We start from the raw sequence: 19,093 nt of genomic DNA, 5'->3' as shown, positions 1-19,093 counted from the left end.
TCACAGACAGTGTCACCAGCAAAGCAACCCCACACCATCACACCTCCTCCTTGCTTCACGGTGGGAACCACACATGCAGAGATCATCCATTCACCTACTCTGCATCTCACAAAGACACAGTGATTGGAACCAAAAATCTTAAATTTGGACTCATCAGATTAAAGGACAGATTTCCACTGGTCTAATGTCTATTGCTTGTGTTTCTTGGCCCAAGCAAGTCTCTTCTTATTATTGGTGTCCTTTAGTAGTGGTTTCTCTGCAGCAATTTGACCATGAATGCCTGATTCATGCAGTCTCCTACGAACAGTTGATGTTGATATGTGTCTGTTACTTGAACTCTGTGAAGCATTAATTTGGGCTGCAATTTCTGAGGCTGGTAACTCTACTGAACGTATCCTCTGCAGCAGAGGTAACTTCTGGGTCTTCCTTCCTCTGGCGGTCCTCATGAGAGCCAGTTTCATCATAGCACTTGATGGTTTTTGCGACTGCACTTGAAGAAACTTTCTTGAAATGTTCCGCATTGACTGACCTTCATGTCTTAAAGTAATGATGGACTGTCGTATCTCTTTGCTTATTTGAGCTGTTCTTGCCATAATATGGACTAGGGCTATCTTCTGTAAACCACCCCTACCTTATCACAACACAACTGATTGATCAAACGCATTAAGAATAAAATAAATTCCACGAATTAACTTTTAACAAGGCATACCTGTTAATTGAAATGCATTCAAGGTGACCTCATACCTCATGAAGCTGGTTGAGAGAATGCCAAGCGTATGCGAAGCTGTCATCAAGGGAAATGGCGGCTACTTTGAAGAATCTCAAATATATATATATTTTTTTTAACACTTTTTTTCATAGTTTTGATGTCTTCACTATTATTCTACAATGTAGAAAATAATAAAAATAAAGAAAAACCCTAGAATGAGTAAATGTGTCCAAACTTTGACTAGTACTGTATATTTTTTATATGGGTGGCATTGAACCCCTGATCGTTGGTGTTGCAGCCGCCATGCTCTACCAACTGAGCCACACAATTTGTGAAACTTCTTTTGTCATAATACAGTAAAGTGTACATTTTGGAAACATAACTCCAGTGCCAGTAACTGAAATTGGATCAAGGCTGGCTGATGCCTGGTTGGTACTTGTGCACAAAGGGGCCTAAGAGAAGGGAAAGGGGATACCTAGTCAGTTGCACAACTGAAATCATTCAATCGGAATTTGTCTTCTGCATTTAACCCAACCCCTCCGGTTACTGGCCCAATGCTGTTAACTGCTAGGCTACCTGCCCCCTCCCCCCTCGCCACTTAGAGTGTGTGTATATATATATGATTCCTGGGAAAGGGGAAACAAAACATCCGTTAGTATGAGAGACCTTCAGCCTGCAACCCCCACCCATCCAGGTCAGAGCAACAGCACAGTTGACTCCCCTTCCACAGAACCACATCCATGACCACACTCACAGGCTGGGTGGACAGGCTGACAGGGCTTTCGTATTCTATTTATAAATCTGTTCATCAGGAATCTGATAAAACAGCAGATTCACACTAAATATGAGCTTCCTTGTTTGGTAGAGAATCCAGACTTACAGAGTACAATACATGACCCCTGAGACATCAATACATGACCCCTGAGACATACTGTAGTCTTTCCCTGCTGCTTCTGCTGCGCTGTAGTTCACCAGAGAATACAAAAGCAGGCACTTCGCACAGCCCTGATTAGATGGTGCAGGCTGTCAAACATACACAGGAGCTCTCTCACTCGATTCACAGTAAGTACTCCTTGTCTGTGGATATGCACTTTTATCTTCTCTGTTCTCTCTGTATTGTATCCAAATGATATCATCTTTATATTCTACTAAACTGTTGATATAAAGCGAACATACAAGTTCTGGGTTGCCTTTGTAAACACACGCTTTGATTTAAAAGCATGCGTTCACTGTATAGTGTATGCATTCTCTACTGTACATGCTTGAAAACATTTACTTTGTACATTAATAACAGTATATTTATACTGATTTCTATAGAGAATTCAATGGCATACAGTACAATAGATTATAACTTGTGCATGTCAACAATGTATTTTCTTCACATTATTAAGACTTAAAAGGTACAGTGCCTTCAGAAAGTAAAGGAGATTTCTTCCACTTTGACATTAGAGTATTTTGTGTAGATGGTTGACAAATTACAATGAAATCAATTTTAATCCCACAACAAAATGTGGAATAAGTCAAGGGTTATGAATACTTTCTAAAGGCACTGTACCTGAGGTTTATATAAAGACAATTACACATTTATTTTAAATAATGCATGTTATTGTTTTCATTTACATAATATTGTGTTTATCAGGATCATTCCGTACCCTTCAGATTCCATACTTTACTGTACTGTACTATATTGGTGTTTGCTGAGAGTATAATTCATGATAAGATATGATATGTGATTGATTTATCAATACTAAATAGTACAATTCAAATCTCATGATGTTCCAGGGGCCAGTTAAGAGAATGCTGAAGAGTAAAAAATGGTGGTGGCTGACAGCCATATTAATGCTTATATCTGACTGGAGTCAGTGCATCAAGCCACAAGAAATTACAGGTTAGTATCTTAAGGTGTATTTCTATTCATTCATCACTGTTTTACTGTAATAACTTGTAATCCCAGGCAGATTTCCATTCTACATCAGATTGATCTAAAACAAACGGTGGTCCCAAATAAATTGTTGTGAAGGTCAATGGATGTGAGGCAGAATCCATCCATGCAGACAATTTTTTAACAGACCTTTACTAGATTATTTCAGATGCCTCCCATGTACTTTACTTCGAGTATCAACTCCTCCCTGTCACGATCGCGTTGACATGAACGAGAGGACCAAGGCGCAACATGATTTGAATACATCTTCTTTTAATAACAACGACGAGGATGAACACAACACACTTATACAACACTAACGAAAACAACAAACGATCGTGAAAAACTTCAAACGTAAGTGCACACACAAACTCACTTACGTCGACATATACATATACACAAACATTCCCCATGTCACACCCTGACCTAACTAAAATAATAAAGAAAACAAAGAATACTAAGGCCAGGGCGTGACATAACCCCCCCCTTAAGGTGCGAACTCCGGGCGCACCATTACACAGTCTAGGGGAGGGTCTGGGTGGGCTTCCATCCACGGTGGCGGCTCCGGCACTGGTCGTGTTCCCCACGTCACCACAGTCCCTAACCGCCTCCTTAGCTTCCTCCAAATGACCCCCCTCCACATTAACCCCACTGCATTAAGGGGCAGTTCCGGACTAAGGGGCAGCTCCGGACTAAGGGGCAGTACCAGGGTAAGGGGCAGCTCCGGACTAAGGGGCAGTACCAGGGTAAGGGACAGCACCAGGATAAGGGGCAGCACCAGGATAAGGGGCAGCACCAGGATAAGGGGCAGCTCCGGACTGAGGAACGGCAGCTCCGGACTGAGGGACTGCAGCTCCGGACTGAGGGACGGCCCATGGCTGGCTGACAGATCTGGCTGCTCATGGCTGGCTGACGGATCTGGCTGCTCATGGCTGGCTGACGGATCTGGCTGCTCATGGCTAGCTGACGGATCTGGCTGCTCATGACTAGCTGACGGATCTGGCTGCTCATGGCTAGCTGACGGATCTGGCTGCTCATGGCTAGCTGACGGATCTGGCTGCTCATGGCTGGCTGACGGATCTGGCTGCTCATGGCTAGCTGACAGCTCTGGCAGATCCTGTCTGGTTGGCGACTCTGGCAGATCCTGTCTGGTTGGCGGCTCTGGCAGATCCTGTCTGGTTGGCGGCTCTGGCAGATCCTGTCTGGTTGGCGGCTCTGGCAGATCCTGTCTGGCGGGCGGCTCTGGCAGATCCTGTCTGGCGGGCGGCTCTAGCGGCTCCTGTCTGGCGGGCGGCTCTAGCGGCTCCTGTCTGGCGGGCGGCTCAGTAGGCTCATGGCAGACGGGCGGCTTTGCAGGCTCATGGCAGACGGGCGGCTTTGCAGGCTCATTGCAGACGGATGGCTCAGATGGCGCTGGGGAGACGGATGGCTCAGATGGCGCTGGGGAGACGGATGGCTCAGATGGCGCTTGGCAGACGGGCAGTTCAGGCATCGCTGTGCAGACGGCAGACTCCTGCCGGCTGAGGGGCACTGTAGGCCTGGTGCGTGGTGCCGGGACTGGTGGCACCGGGCTGGGGACACGCATCTCAGGGCTAGTGCGGGGAGCAGCAACAGGACGCACAGGACTCTGGGGACACACAGGAGGCTTGGTGCGTGGTTTAGGCACTGGTGGAACTTTACTGGGGCGGGAAGGTGGCGCCGGAAATACCGGACCGTGCAGGCGTACTGGTTCCCTTGAACACCGAGCCTGCCCAACCTTACCTGGTTGAATGCTCCCCGTCGCCCGACCAGTGCGGGAAGGTGGAATAACCCGCACCGGGCTATGTAGGCGAACCGGGGACACCATGCTTAAGGCTGGTGCCATGTATACCGGCCCGAGGAGACGCACTGGAGACCAGACGCGTTGAGCCGGTATCATGGCACCTGGCTCAATGCCCAATCTAGCCCTACCAGTGCGGGAAGGTGGAATAACCCGCACTGGGCTATGAACACGTACAGGAGACACCGTGCGCTCTACTGCGTAACACGGTGTCCGCCCGTACTCCCGCTCTCCACGGTTAGCCTGGGAAGTGGGCGCAGGTCTCCTACCTGCCCTCGGCCCACTACCTCTTAGCCCCCCCCCAGGAAATTTTTTGGGCTGACTCACAGGCTTCCTACCGCGTCGTCGTGCTGCCTCCATTCGCCGGTATCCCTCCTCACACTGCGCCAGAGAATCCCAGGCTGGCTCCGCACTCGCCCTGGGTCGATCGCCCACCTGTCGATCTCCTCCCACGTAGTGTAGTCCAGATTACGCTCCCATTTCCATTCCTCTTTGCCTGCTCCTGTTGCCGCTGGTCATGTTGCTTGATCTGGTATTGGTGGGTCATTCTGTCACGATCGCGTTGACATGAACGAGAGGACCAAGGCGCAACATGATTTGAATACATCTTCTTTTAATAACAACGACGAAGATGAACACAACACACTTATACAACACTAACGAAAACAACAAATGATCGTGAAAAACTTCAAACGTAAGTGCACACACAAACTCACTTACGTCGACATATACATATACACAAACATTCCCCATGTCACACCCTGACCTAACTAAAATAATAAAGAAAACAAAGAATACTAAGGCCAGGGCGTGACACTCCCCTTATCTGCAATAGCTTCAGAAAGTTCACACCCCTTGACTTTTTTCACATTTTGTTGTGTTACAGCCTGAATTTAAAATTAATTAAATTTAGACTTTTTTTCCCCTGGCCTACACACAATACCCCACAGCGCCAAATTGGAATTATGTTATTAAAAATGTTTACAAATGAATTAAAAATGATAAGCTGAAACATCTTGAGCCAATAAGTATTCAACCGCTTTGTTAAGGCAAGCCTAAATAAATTCAGGAGTAAAAATGTGTTTAACAAGTCACATAATAAGTTGCATGGTATCACTCTGTGTGCAATAATAGTGTTTAACATGATTTTTAGTTATTAATTACACTTTGGATGGTGTATCAAAACATCAATTTGACAGAGCTTGAAGAATCTTGAAAAGAATAATGGGCAAATGTCCAGGTGTGGAAAGCTCTTGGACACTTTCTGGGTAAGATTCACCACTGTAATTGTTGCTTCTACAAAGTATTGACTCAGGAGTGTGAAAACCTATCTAAATGAGATATTTCTGCATTTTATTTTCAATAAATTTGCAAACATTTCTAAAAACATGTTTTCACTTGTGTGCAGATGGGTGAGAAAAAATAAATATTTAATCAATATTGAGTTCAGGCTGTAACACAACAAAATGTGTAATAAGTCAAGGGGTATAAATGCTTTCTTAAGGCAAGAGGTGGGCCCTTGTGGCAATAAATCAGTGTCGGTCGGTGTCGTTTAAGATGAGGGAAGATGATACTTTGAGATGATATTCCATTCACCCAGCTCAATGTAACATCGATAGATTTAGCCTACTACTGTAACGATCGTCTGTTGAAGAAGGTGTGGACCAAAGCACAGCGTGGTCAGTGTTCATGCTTTTTATATTAAAACTGAACACTGAGACAAAATAACAAAAATAGAACAACACGAAACAACACGAAACAGTTCTGTCTGGTGCAGACACAAAACAACTACCCACAAAAACCATGTGGGAAAAAGCTACCTAAGTATGGTTCACAATCAGAGACAACGATAGACAGCTGCCTCTGATTGAGAACCACACCCGGCCAAACAACAAAGAAATACAAAACATAGAATGCCCACCCAAATCACACCCTGACCAAACCAAAATAGAGACATAAAAAGCTCTCTACGGTCAGGGCGTGACAACTACACGATACACATTTTCCAATACCCATCATGAGGTTGCTACAACTTAGCCTGTGAATGAAAGTTTACAATGTAGGTGCACAGGTTGAGAGAATTTTGAGTAATCAAGGTGACAGACAGCAACACATTCAATACCGCGTTGCACACTCTTGCCTGCATCTACCTGAACTAGGGTGTAATCATTAGTCCAACAGTTGCAAATGAGAGTTTCTATTGGACAAATTCAGGTATGTTTATCAAATCAAATGTATTTATATAGCCCTTCTTACACCCTTCTTCAGCTGATATATCAAAGTGCTGTACAGAAACCCAGCCTAAAACCCCAAACAGCAAGCAATGCAGGTGTAGAATCACGGTGGCTAGGAATAACTCCCTAGAAAAGGACAAAACCTAGGAAGAAACCTAGAGAGGAACCTGTCACGTTCCTGACCTGTTTTCCCTTGTTTTTGTATTTGTTTATTATGGTCAGGGCGTGAGTTGGGTGGGCATTCTATGTTATGTGTTTCTATGTTGGGTTCAATGTATTAGCCTGATATGGTTCTCAATTAGGGGCAGGTGTTTTACGTTTCCTCTGATTGAGAACCATATTAAGGTAGGCTGTTCTCACTGTTTGTTTGTGGGTGATTGTTCCTGTGTTAGTGTTTATGCCACACGGGACTGTTTCGTTTGTTAGTTTGTTCCTGTTCGTGCGTTCTTCGTTGTCTGTAAGTTCTCATGTTCAGGTCTGTTTACGTCGTTTATTGTTTTGTAGTTTGTTAAGAGTTTTTCGTGTTCATCTTTCTTTAAATAAATCATTATGTCTTCATACCTCTCTGCATATTGGTCCGATCCTTGCTCCTCCTCAGACGAGGAGGAGAACGAACGTTACAGAACCAGGCTATGAGGGGTGACCAGTCCTCTTCTGGCTGTGCTGGGTGGAGATTATAACAGAACATGGCCAAGATGTTCAAATGTTCATAAATGACCAGCGTGGTCAAATAATAATAATCACAGTAGTTGTCGAGGGTGCAACAAGTCAGCACCTCAGGAGTAAATGTCAGTTGGCTTTTCATAGCCGATCATTGAGAGTATCTCTACCCCTCCTGCTGTCTCTAGAGAGTTGAAAACAGCAGGTCTGGAACAGGTAGCACGTCCGGTGAACAGGTCAGGGTTCCATAGCCGCAGGCAGAACAGTTGAAACTGGAGCAGCAGCACGGCCAGGTGGACTGGGGACAGCAAGGAGTTATCATGCCAGGTAGTCCTGAGGCATGGTCCTAGGGCTCAGGTCCTCCGACGGAGAGAAAGAAAGAAAGAGAGAGAGAATTAGAGAGAGCATACTTAAATTCACACAGGACACCAGATAAGACAGGAGAAATACTCCAGATATAACACACTTACCCTAGCCCCCCGATACATAAACTACTGCAGCATAAATACTGGAGGCGGAGACAGGAGGGGTCAGGAGACACTGTGGCCCCATCCGATGATACCCCCGAACAGGGCCAAACAAGCAGGATATAACCCCACCCACTTTGCCAAAGCGCAGCTCCTAGACCACTAGAGGTATACATTCAACCACCAACTTACAATCCTGAGACAAGGCTGAGTATAACCCACAAAGATCTCCGCCACGGCACAACCCAAGGGGGGGCGCCAACCCAGACAGGAAGACCACGTCAGCGACTCAACCCACTCAAGTGACGCACCCCTCCTAGGGACGGCATGGAAGAGCACCAGTAAGCCAGTGATTCAGCCCCTGTAATAGGGTTAGATAAAGAGAATCCCAGTGGAGAGAGGGGAACCGGCCAGGCAGAGACAGCAAGGGCGGTTCGTTGCTCCAGAGCCTTTCCGTTCACCTTCACACTCCTGGGCCAGACTACACTTAATCATATGACCTACTGAAGAGATGAGTCTTCTGTAAAGAGGTTGAGAACGAGTCTGCGTCTCTCACATGGGTAGGCAGACCATTCCATAAAAATGTAGCTCTATAGGAGAATCCCTGTTTCGTTCCGTTTGCTTCTGTTTAAGAAACATTTTCCAACAGAATCGGCACAATGAACACACCCCTGATCAAACACAAACAGTTCACTTTCATAGCAGCAACATACAAACAGCTCATTGTATATATATATATATATATATATATATATATATATGTATATATATATATATACTTCCTTCTCGCATCTATCCACTTTCCTCCTCTCACCTTTTCCCTTTGCTTGTGGACTTCAGTGCACAACACATTAGCTGTCTGTGACTGTTACGTCTACTCCCGCTCCTCCTCTCTGGAGCTTGACGTCGCCGGTTTACTAATCACTGGCTCTGAATACCATCATTACGCACACCTGGCTCCTTCGTTACGTGGACCTGCACCTCATCATGAGACACACCTGGACTCCATCACTTCACTGATTACCTCCCCTATATCATCCCTCCCTTAGTTCCATTCCCCAGGCAGTATTGACTATGTGTTTCATGTCTAGACACTACTCTTGTCTTGTATCGTTATATCATTATATTATTACTATATTATTAAACTGCACCTGCTTCTCGACTCCCAGCGTTTATGTTACAGAATACTGCCTCGACAAATGGAAGCAGCAAGAAATCATGTCCCAGACGATTGACGAACAGGGATACCTACTTTGTGATACTGACGATCAACTGGCTCAACTGGGGACGGCTATGAAAGAGGTTCTTCGCAGTCTTCAACGTCTCAAACATACCTGAGTAGCGTTGCCTTCTTCTAGCGTAGGATATTCTGCCACCAGTCGACCCAGCGAGCAAGCACACCAGCCCATTCAGCTGTCTGCCTAGGTCAGCGATGCCCATTTGTCACTCCGGGATAAATATGACGGAATATTATCTAAATGCCGTGGCTTCCTACTCCAGTGCTCCCTCTATTTTGCGCATCAGATGGGATTCCCCACCACCAAGAGGTCCAAGGTTGCCACAATTATTTCTCTGCTGACTGGGCAGGCGTCTGCGTGAGAGGAGAGGAGGAGCTGGCTTCGTATGAGGGGTTCATGGCTCTGTTCAGAGATATCTTTGATCATCCACCGGAGGGCAGAGAGAGGGGTCAGCGCCTACTCCAACTACGGCAGGATGACCAGACCACTGCCCAGTACGCGCTCACCTTCTGGACAGTAGCAGCATCCGATGCAGACGGAGACAGCTGGGGCTCTGTCTCTATTGTGGTCAAGGGGGACACCAGCTTCAGCAGTGTCCGGTACATCCCAACTCGGGATCCACGAGAGCAGAGGGACGGTCATGTAATCCTCCATCTCCTGGGGCAGGTGTGAGTATCCCATCTTCATAATTGTCTGCCAAACACTTTTTAGTGTTGATCACACTAGCTGGCTGTCCCTCCTGTCCTGTTTCTACAGTGCTAGTGGATTCTGGTGCTGCGGGGAACTTTATTGACCAGACCCTTGCCTCGTCTCTGAACATCCCCTCATACCCGCTCTCCTCTTTGTTTCTGGTTCAAGCCGTTGATAATCAGCCACTAGGATCCAGAACCATCACACACACACATCACCACACCACTCATCCTCACCGTGGAGCTTATTCATCAGGAAAACATTCCCTTCTTCATCATTAGGGCACCAGCTCACCAGATCATTCTCGGCCTCCCATGGCTCCAACTCCATAACCCCACCATCTCATGGTCGAGGATGAGAATCACGGACTGGTCACCCAAATGCCGGAGGACCTGTTTTCCTGTTCCTTCTCGAGTCCTAGCCCCTGTGGTCTGCGACGTAGATGTGGACATTTGCCAGGATCTGGAGAGGGAACCCGCACCGTCTACCTGTCCTCCTGAGCGCACCTACGTTCCCATGGGGGTAAGGGAGCGGCTGATGATTTGGGCACACACAGCTGTCGTCGCTCGACATCCTGGGATCACCCGTACTATACAATCACGCTCCAAAAGTATTGGTAGCACACCTTGACGCAGGACGTTATTCGCTACGTCAACTCCTGTTCTGTGTGTGCCCGATTCCTTCCCCATGATCTCCGCATGTGTGGTTCCCACTGTGAAGCATGGAGGAGGTGGTGTGATGGTGTGTGGTTGCTTTGCTTGTGACAATGTCAGTGAATTATTTAGAATTCATGGCACACTTAACCAGCATGACTACCACAGCATTCTGCAGCGCTTTGCCACCCAATCTGGTTTGCCTTTAGTGGGGCTATAATTTGTTTTTCAACATGACAATGACCCAACACACCTCCAGGCTGTGTAAGGGCTATTTGACCAAGAAGGAGATTGATTGAGTGCTGCATCAGATGACCTGGCCTCCACAATCACCCGACCTCAACCCAATTGAGATGGTTTGGAATGAGTTGGACCACAGAGTGAAGGAAAAGCAGCCAACAAGTGCTCAGCAAATCAAATCAAATTTTACACATGGTTAGCAGATGTTAATGCGAGTGTAGCGAAATGCTTGTGCTTCTAGTTCAGTGCAGTAATATCTAACAAGTAATCTAACAATTCCACAACAACTACCTAATACACACAAATCTAAAGGGATGGAATAAGAGTATGCACATATAAATATATGGATGAGCGATGACCAAGCGGCATAGGCAAGATGCAATAAGATGTAAACATTATTAAAGTGGCATTATTTAAAGTGACCCATTTATTAACTTGTATCCTGAATTTCCGCCTGACTGACGTGCCCAAAGTAAACTGCCTGTTATTTAGGCCCAGAAGCCAGGATATGCATATAATTGGTAGAATTTGATAGAAAACACTTTGAAGTTTTTAAAACTGTTAAAATAATGTCTGTGAGTATAACAGAATTGATATGGCTGGCGAAAACCCAAGGAAAGTCCATCTGGATTTTTTTGGGGGGGTCACAGGCCTTTCCAATGCAAGTCTATGGGTCTATATATAAAAAATTCCTCCCAGATTGCAGTACTTATGGCTTCCACTAGATGTCAACAGTTTTATACAGGGTTTCAGGCTTGTTTCTTGAAAAACGAACAAGTAATAGTAGTCTTTCCAAAGGGAGCTCAACAGGCAAAGTAGTCTTTTGGCAGTCATGAATGAGGGCGCGCTCTTCGTTATTTTCCTTTCCTATTGAACACCGTTCTTTCCGTATGAAATATTATCGTTTATTTACATATTAGGGTAGCTGGGAATTGTATAGAAACATTGTTTGACTCGTTTGGAAGAAGTTTACCGGTAGCTTTTTGGATTCCTTTTTCTGTATGTTGAAGGAGTGGATTACTGAAATCAATGGCGCCAACTAAACTGACTTTTTTGGATATGAAGAAGGATTTTATTGAACAAAACAACCATTCATGTTGTAGCTGGGACCCTTGGGATTGCAAACAGAGGAAGATCTTCAACAGTAAGGGATTTATTTAATTGCTATTTGGGATTTTGTTAAGCCTGTGCTGGTTGAAAAAATATTTTGGTGGGGCGCTGTCCTCAGATAATCGTATGGTATGCTTTCACCGTAAGGCCTTTTCGAAATCTGACAACGCAGTTGGATTAACAAGAAGTTAAGATTTTAAATGATATAAGACACTTGTATGTTCATGAATGTTTAATATTACGATTTTGTCATTTGAATTTGGTGCTCTCCAATTTCACCGGATGTTGTCGGAATTATCCCGCTAGCGGGACAACTAAGTGGCCAATGATTTGAGTCTGTATGTAGGCAGTAGCCTCTCTGTGTTAGAGATGGCTGTTTAACAATCTGATAGCCTTGAGATAGAAGCTGTTTTTCAGGCCCTCGGTCCCAGCTTTGATGCACCTATACTGACCTCGCCTTCTGGATGGTAGCAGGGTGAACAGCATATGTGGGTACTCCTTCCAGACCATTGTAAAAGCATTCCAAGTGAATCTGGTTGAGAGAATGCCAAGAATGTGCAAAGCTGTCATCAAGGCAAAGGGTGGCTACTTTACAGAATCTAAAATCTATTTGGATTTTTTTTAACACTTTTTTAAATATTATACATGATTACATATTTGTTATTTCATAATTTTGATGTCTTCACTATTATTCTGCAATGTAGAAAATAGTAAAAATAAAGAAAAAATAATTTCAATGTCAAGAAATACATGTACCAATTGCAGATTGCCCCTTTAATGCTTGGTGCCTTTGCTCTATCAACCTTTGACCTGGAAATACTGTGTACTTCATTGACTTTCAGTGGATCCTCCTGAGAACGTTGGGGTTGATGACCTTGGCCACCTTGGGCAGCTCGACATCCACTGGACGTCTCCTGTCAGCCTGACCAACCTGACTGACTGCTCAATGAGATACCACCTGGAATACTTCAACACATACCAGAACAGATGGACTGTAAGTCACTGGACACATAACTAGACATTGCCAAATGTGTACCTGACACACTGGAGGGTTATTCTAGAAACACTTGTACAGTGTTGCCTGTCTGTCAAGACTGTGTGTCCTAAGGCCACTGAGGCCCTGGCCAAGGACACTATATTCTTATACACAGAATAATAAAAAAAATGTGGTACACCATCCATAAACAGCCTGGCAAGACCAGTAATGTTAATATTTCCCAATTTACAGTGGCTTGCAAAAGTATTCACCCACCTTGGCATTTTTCCTATTTTGTTGCCTTACAACCTGGATTTTTCTTTGGCGGGGGGTTGTAATATTTCATTTACACAACATGCCTACCACTTTGAAGATGCAATATATCTTTTAGTGGAATAAGACAAAAATTGTGGTTTCCCAGAGTGGTTTCCCCTTAAACCACTCAAGTGTTGCTTTAGCAGTATGCTTAGGGTCATTGTCCTGCTGGAAGGTGAACCTCAAGCCCAGTCTCAAATCTCTGGAAGACTGAAACGGGTTTCCCTCAAGAATTTCTCTGTATTTAGCGCCATCCATCATTCCTTCAATTCTGACAAGTTTCCCAGTCCCTGCCGATGGAAAAACATCCCCACAGCATGATGCTGCCACCACCATGCTTCACTGTGGGGATGGTGTTCTCGGAGGGATGAGAGGTGTTGGGTTTGCGCCAGACATAGCGTTTTCCTTGATGACCACAAAGCTAAATTTTAGTCTCATCTGACCAGAGTACCTTCTTCCATATGTTTGGGGAGTCTCCCACATGCCTTTTGGCGAACACCAAACGTGTTTGCTTATTTTCTTCTTTAAGCAATGTTTTTTTTCTTCTGGACACTCTTCCGTAAAGCCCAGCTCTGTGGAGTGTACGGCTTAAAGTTCTTCTATGGACAGATACTCCAATCTCCGCTGTGGAGCTTTACAGCTCCTTCAGGATAATTTTTTTGTCTCTTTGTTGCCGCTCTGATTAAAGCCCTCCTTGCCTGGTCCGTAAGTTTTGGCAGGTTTGTTTAGGTGCCTTATTCTTTCCATTTTATAATAATGGATTTAATGGCGCTCCGTGAGATGTTCAAAGTTTCTGATATTTTTTTATAACCCAACCCTGATCTGTACTTCTCCATAACTTTGTCCCTGACCTGTTTGGAGAGCTCCTTGGTCTTCAGGGTGCCACTTGCCTGGTGGTGCCACTTGCCTGGTGGTGCCACTTGCCTGGTGGTGCCACTTGCCTGGTGGTGCCACTTGCCTGGTGGTGCCACTTGCCTGGTGGTGCCACTTGCCTGGTGGTGCCACTTGCCTGGTGGTGCCACTTGCCTGGTGGTGCCACTTGCCTGGTGGTGTTGCTGACTCTGGGGCCTTTCAGAACAATTGTATATATACTGAGATCGTGTGACAGATCATGTGAAACTTAGATTGCACACAGGTGGACTTTATTAAACTAATTATGTAACTTCTGAAGGTAATTGGTTGCACCAGATCTTATTTAGGGGCTTCGTAGCAAAGGGGGTGAATACATATGCATGCACCACTTTTCTTTAAAAAAAATATAATAATAATATATTTTTTCTTACCTTTTTTTCTTTATTTTTAATTTCACTTCACCAATTTGGACTGTTTTGTGTATGTCCATTACATGAAATCCAAATAAAAATCCATTCAAATTACAGGTTGTAATGCAACAAAATAGGAAAAACGGCAAGGGGGGTGATTACTTTTGCAAGGCACTGTATTTTATTTAGAGATGGCAGAGTCCCTTAGCCAAGCAATTGCTTCCGGTCCTGCTGTGTTGAGGCTGAGTAGGCCTCCGCTGAGTTTGTAGATTGGACAGACTTCAAGAATGTGGTGCATGGTTTTCTCCACCCCACAGGCACATAGGGGGCTTTCTTTAATGTTCCGTCGGTGGAGGTTGGCGAGGCATGGGCCAGTTCTGGAAATATTGAAGGTGGACTACTCCTTCCTGGTGTGGTTGAAACCAGGCTGATGTTGTGTGGGGATAGTGATGAGGTGCTTATCTGTTAGGTCCAGTAACCCCCATTATTGTGTCCAGGTCAGATATGTGTTGAAGTTGTTATTGGATGGGTCTTCCCAGATTGGCTTACTTAATTGGAGGCATATCTTTGGTGGGTTGAGGAGGTCTTATGGAGCAGCAGTTGTGGGGCGTTCTGGACCTTTCCAATCATTCTGTGGGTAGTTTGTCATCTCCGGATATGTGGGGGGAGGGATGTTTGCCAGGACATGGAGCCAGAGAAGCGGGGTGGATCAAAGTGTGCCAGTGTTGATGCGCATGGGGGAATATTTCCCTACAATGTTATCCTTTGGCTCTGTTTACATTTGTGGTTGCTTAGACATAACGGCATTTAGTTTCCATTAAATTATACTGTGGTGTTCCTTGTAATTGTAAAACAGCAAACAGTATTCTTAGGGGGAGTAGGAATGACAAATTCATCAATGTATTCATGAGAGAATCATGAATAGATTTTCAGATTTTCCAAATCTTTTCAATATGATCTGTGTCTATAGCTATTAGATCAGAGTGGTGACCAAGTGCCTGAGGTATGAATAACATGAATGTAATATTGTCTGTGTACGAATAGGTGATCAGGACTGTACGGACATGGTACCGTGCTCAGTTTGACCTGGAGAAGGAGGTCAGGGTACGGATCTCAACCGTACTGAGGGGAGCCTGCACTAACGGCACTGAGCTGAAGAGCCCCTTCACAGAGATGGTCCTGCCACCCAAATACACAGGTGAGGTCAGGAGGACAATATGCTTTTGTAAATATGGAGTTGTTTGGTTCGGATTAAATTACACCGATAGCCTGACAGAAAGAGGGAGAGACTTCTTTCCCCTCATTATCCTATATATAAGAAATGATCAATGATAGGGGAGTGCTGTGTGGACGGAATTCTCTACAGGCCCCATCATGATAATCTATGAATCCCTTCATCTCTTTTGAATTCCTACCAGGTCCGGGTGACTCCAGGGTCCAGGGATTTGGCTGTGTGTTCTATCAGAAGGAGGTCATGGACTGCACCTGGGAGACGGGATTAGAGGAGCCAGCCCACTCCAAGCACAGTCTGTACTTTTGGTATGTCACCCTATCATAACATTATGTACATGATAAAATATCTCCTGCCATATGAAGTACCTACATGTCTGTACCTGTGTAGACTGGTTTCACTGCATTAATATAATCTCTGTGAATGCTGCTCTAAATTGCATTCTGTGGGTGTCTGTGTGCTTCTCCAGGCATCGGGAGATGGAGCAGGCTGAGGAGTGCCCTCAGTACATCCACTCCAATGGAGTCAGGACTGGCTGCACATTCACCAGGGACACTCTCACAGAATTCAGTGCTTTCAACATATGTGTAAACAGCTCCTCCCCCAAGGTGGCTTTGAGGTCGGCATTCTTCTCCCTGCAAGTTCAGAACCACGGTAACACTCACATCAGGCCATGATATGCCTCACCTTTTCAATGCAATACTGCTATTGTTTGGATATTTGCTATTTTCCATAAACATTGTTCAACTACCCATACAGTTCCTTTCCATAACGTCTTTTAATCAGTGTTAACATATCCAAACAGATATCATCTACTTTAGTAACTGGGGATGCGTGTTGGTTTTTATTGTTGCAAACTGGGAGTTTGCAGATTTTGGAGTGGGCGTGTTACGTTCCCCAGTTTCTGTGTTTTGGGTTTGTTTGTGTATGTGTATTTCAGGAAATGGCTTCCTGGGTTCCCCCAAGCAGCTGATTGGTCTGCCCCATTGCAGATTGGAGCTCTGATCCTGCCCTCTCGTTAGGGGATACAGCTGTTGGCAATTACCGACTCCTTCATAGCTTGAAAAGCCAGTGTTCCTTTGTGGAAGAGAGTGTTTCTGGGATGTCCTGTGTTGGTTGTTGCGCAGAGACAGTTTTATTGAACTTATTTTGTAGCCGCTACTTCTGTGGTATGTGTGTGCCAATAGGACTCAGTGTTTTGATTATTGAAATTGTTCACTTTGAGTTTGTATTATTCTGTTTCATTTGTTCCCAGGGGGGAAGGGGAAGGCACTTTGGGAGTGCTTAGGCAAGAGGCCTGCGGGCATACATATACCCATAGTATGTACTCTGTCTATGCACACTAGGTAAGACCTGGGTGGATCACCCTGTGTATTTTGGTTAGTGTGCCACGTGGTGTTAAGATAGGTAGGAGAGGGGACTCTAACTTTTAATATCTTCGCTTTGGTTCCGTCCAGCCCCTTTTCCCCACAATTACCATGTTAAGGAAATAAATTCCCAGTAAACAGTCATATTCTCTGCCATCCTTACCCGCACCTACAATCACATAAGTCTTTCACTCCACGGGAAGTTGAGTGTAGCAGGGTGTTGCGTTCCATCGAAGAGTCTTGCGTAAATGACTGTTTTTCCTACTAACTGTTCTGTCTCAGTGCACACACTGATACTTGTAATGACATCATTATATTTTATATTTTCTTTGTGAAAACATGACTCGTTTGTGTGTACTCTGCAGTGAAGCCTGCAGCCATAGAGGCCGTGCATCTGGAGGCTGGTCTAGACAGGAGGCTCCAGGTGCACTGGGACTTACCCCACGAAAGTATCCCCAGCCACTGCCTGGAGTATGAGGTGGAAACCAGCGAGGGCGTAGGCGGGCAGCAGTTGTTGGTATGCCCTTACCGCGCCCTGTATTTATGACATGCATGGATTAACTGAGTTCATATATTGCTTTATCTTTTCCCACCTTTAATGTTTTGACACACAACATTATTGACTGATTCATAAGTACTTAGATGACGCTTTGAAGAAGCAAATTCTGTTATTGGTTAGAGAACAAACTTTCTGGAATTTTCCTCAAATCTGATACTGTTCCTCTCACCAAAAGCAGAGGAATGTAACCAGGGAGATGACCCTCACTTTCCTCTCAATTGATGGAGCCCACTGCTTCCGGGTCAGGTCCAGGGTGCACCACTACTGTGCTGACAGAGGCTTCTGGAGTGATTGGAGTCGTTGGTTTTGTCACCCAGGTAACATTGTGGTAAAACATTTCTCCATACAGAAATTATATCCTGGTGTATATCCTTAAATGCAATTTATAGAGTTGCCTGTTCCTCTTCCATGCAAATGCCTCACTTTTACATTAAAAAAACTCATACTAATTACTGGATCAACGCACTTTCTTCCATGTTTGGACATACTGTAGATATATTTCCCCCCCTGTAAGAATAGATATTTGAACCCATCTCTTTTTCCTTGATATAGAGCAACCTCCTGGTTTTGTGTCAGATGCTGTGGTGGTCTGTGCGCTGGTCATCGTGGTCATTATCTCCATGGTGGTCCTGTCTCTGTGTGGCCTGGCACTCTGGACAAAGTGAGTACACACACACAATCCATATAGCTAACACTGAAAGACTGGTGAAGAATCATTGCAAATCTTAATCTACTCTGTCTCTTAGGTGTAAAGGCAGAGAGTGGAAAACTATGCATTTCTGTCCCCTGCACAAACTGATGGAATACTCCAAAGGACTCACTGCTTGTGATCCTTTTCCCAATAAAACAAGAAGGAACAAGTAGTAGCCTTTGCAAACATTACCTGGGGGCACACAAACCATGAAGACATAGAAGTTACACAGGTGATTAAAACACACACGCTCATGTGCACACACGCACCCACACACCCTTATGCACAAATACATGAAGAAGAGACAGTAAATAACCATTGTCATGTTCAAGGCAGAGTAATATTGATGTGTATACTGATTCATCTCTTATGTACTGATGTGTTCAAACAGGTTAAGGTAACTCAATACAATGTTAAATAGTCTTGCCAAACTGTTTATGCAATGTAAGACTCCAGGCATTAAGTTACACAATATATCCTTAAAGAAAATGCCACAGCTCTTTATACCCATTTTGTTTACTTACTACATGTATTTTAAATCACAAATTATACTTACTGGAGTAATTGTTTGTAGTAGTTTGATGCCATTGTATTAAGTTGAATGTATCTTTTAAGTCCTTTGCATAGAATTCCCAAGCCTGTTAAAATGAAATGTGTTGTGAAGTCATGTTTTATAAAACTATGCTTCTCGTCTATACCTATAAAGATGTGTATTGTATTTGTAGTGATTGCTGTTTCAGAGCGCTTGCGACGTATGGCACCATGTGGCCAGTCATGGCGACTAAGTGGACCTTGTTGCTCTTACAATGACATGTTGCTGAAATGTCTTTATTTCATTGCCTTAACTGGCCATCTACTTGAAATAAGTTTCTGGAAATTCCTCTAATTCCAGTAGGAGTCCTTTATCCACCTCAAAACAGACTAGAGAATGATGCACTCCCAGATACACAT

At 44.6% G+C, this 19,093-nt stretch overlaps 1 pseudogene; it reads left to right on the top strand.

Annotated features, from left to right (window-relative positions):
• The first annotated feature begins 1,492 nt into the window (after window positions 1-1,492).
• LOC129863338 (interleukin-13 receptor subunit alpha-2-like) lies at window positions 1,493-18,860 on the top strand (annotated as a pseudogene).
• The last annotated feature ends 233 nt before the right edge of the window (window positions 18,861-19,093 follow it).

The sequence above is a fragment of the Salvelinus fontinalis genome, chromosome 10 (genome assembly GCF_029448725.1).
Source record: "Salvelinus fontinalis isolate EN_2023a chromosome 10, ASM2944872v1, whole genome shotgun sequence".
Classification (NCBI taxonomy): domain Eukaryota; kingdom Metazoa; phylum Chordata; class Actinopteri; order Salmoniformes; family Salmonidae; genus Salvelinus; species Salvelinus fontinalis.
This window is presented reverse-complemented; position numbering and strand designations above follow the sequence as displayed.